Here is a 2,083-nt window from a genome sequence, read left to right on the forward strand (position 1 = left end):
AATAGGGCTCTGGAAAATCGTTTCCTAACCAGCCTTTTGCTGCTCATGTTTCAAGTTAAAATTAAAGCCCATTCCCTCTCCCACAGTTGCCACCCACTCATTAACAATTGCTCTGGGATGAGTCTTGAATCTGCCTGTGTGTGTAAAGCTTGTATTGGGCTGGGTGATGACTGGGCACAAAGATGTGGCCAATGACTCCTTCAGTCCTCACTCCAGGGTGGCTCTGGTGCTGTCAGGGACGTGTCAGAGAGGGGTTGTGGGGCTGAAAACATCCAGTTCTCACTGCAGTTGAAGAAGCAATAGGGTCATCTGGATAATAAGATGCTGAAGAGTCAGGAGTCAAGGACATGGATCAAACCTTTGAAAAATGTCACTAGGCCTCAACTTGAAGAATAATCTGCCACCTTCTTGTTGGAGAAGGGAAAGGGGAGGTCAAGTCCTCCAGCCTGCTGGCAGACAGGGGCCTTGTTCAAGGACCTGCTAGCTCTAAACCACTTAAATCTGAGCTGCATTGGGTGACTGCTGGTGTTGGGTGTTTCTTTGCTTCTGGTTCTGTTCTGGTTTCCCAGAGCTGCTGCAAAGCTGAGGTCCCTGCATGGCATCTACACATGGCTGAAGGCCCCTAAGAGCAGAAGCTGTTCAGTTCTGGGCTGCCAGGTGTGGGGAAAAGCACTCCTTAAAAAAATGCTAAGCCGTTGCCTCCCCCTTCTCCCATTTTTATGGTTTTGAAGGATAAATTGTCCCATGCTGGCTTCACGATGGGGAGCTCTCAGCATTCGAGGCACACACACTCCCCCAGCTCGGGCCTCGCCGCTTTATCTCCCGCTGCAGCCTGTGTGCTGTCGGCTCTGCTCGGCTGCACCATCAGCCCTGAGCACCCACGTGTGATAATTGCAGCCCAGCAGCTGAGGGGGCCGGCGGGGAAAGCAAAGCGAGTGTCTGATTGCCAGTCCCAGTCTGATGGGGCTGCGTTAGAACATTAGAGGATGCCTACGTACATATTTTAATAACTTGAGCTTAGTGTTTTATTTTGTAAACCTTTATTAGCTCCTCCAATTTGGCACTGGCTCGAGCAGCCCTGGAAAATAACTCCTCGTGCCTCAACACCAGCATTCCTGCTCCTTGCTGCGTGTCCCCCCACTGCCTTGGAGAGGTCTCCTCTGGAGCTTGGTGCTTTTGCTGCTCATGTGGATCAGGTAAGGCTGGTTCTAAAGACAAGCTGCTGAAGACACCCTAGACCTCTACAGGATCCTGAACATGTGAAACTTTTTTTGCTTTCCTCTTAATAGCACGGATTTGCCCTTGCTTCCCCCAATCCTGCAAAAGCCCTGACTGGAGCCCGTGGCTGGTGCAGACTACAGGGGACCCCAGTCACGCTCCATCATCAATTCCCACTGCCCAACACACAACTGCTTCTCTATCTGCTTGCAGCAAAGCCCTGGTACTGGTAAATCCCTTCATCAGGGATTTCTGGGAAGAACTCAGCCTAATCTGGTTGTCACTGTTGACAGAGGACATGGATGGGAACACATAATGGATGCCATCCGTGTCCTACTTGTGGGACTCAGCTGGGCCAGGGTGACCTATGCTGCACCTTGCCTATGCTGGGCTTGTGGGGTTCCGCCCCCTTGAAGGGAGGCACTAGGGCTTGGAGCTGATGTGGGGAGATTACAGAGGGCACAGCAAGACGTGCTGTTCTCCAGGGTACCCCTTGGTGGACCGCCAAGCTTCAGCCTCGTGCTTGTGCACACAGTGCAGGGAGCACACTTAAGACTCAAAATTGCTTCTAGCCTCAAGTGAAATGATATAACCAAAGGAAATGGTTTCAATAAGAGGGGATTTTTTTTCCCTTTTTTTAAGGGCAGCAAGAGGCTAGTTATATGGCTGTTCAGACTGTTTACTCTTTCTCTTTCCTCCTTTTTTTTCCCCTGTGCAAATGAGAAAGGGCATTTGCTAACAATGGTTATATGTAACTCTGGATCAGCATTCCTGTAACTCCATGTGAACCTGCTCATCTAAGAAAGTACCCCCACCCCTTCCAGTGACTGGTTAGCACTGCTCCCTCTCTCTGACGCTGGCTCCC

Source organism: Empidonax traillii, unplaced genomic scaffold (assembly GCF_003031625.1).
Source record: "Empidonax traillii isolate 1590-97213 ecotype Southwest subspecies unplaced genomic scaffold, ASM303162v1 scaffold109:size1658292, whole genome shotgun sequence".
Classification (NCBI taxonomy): Eukaryota; Metazoa; Chordata; class Aves; order Passeriformes; family Tyrannidae; genus Empidonax; species Empidonax traillii.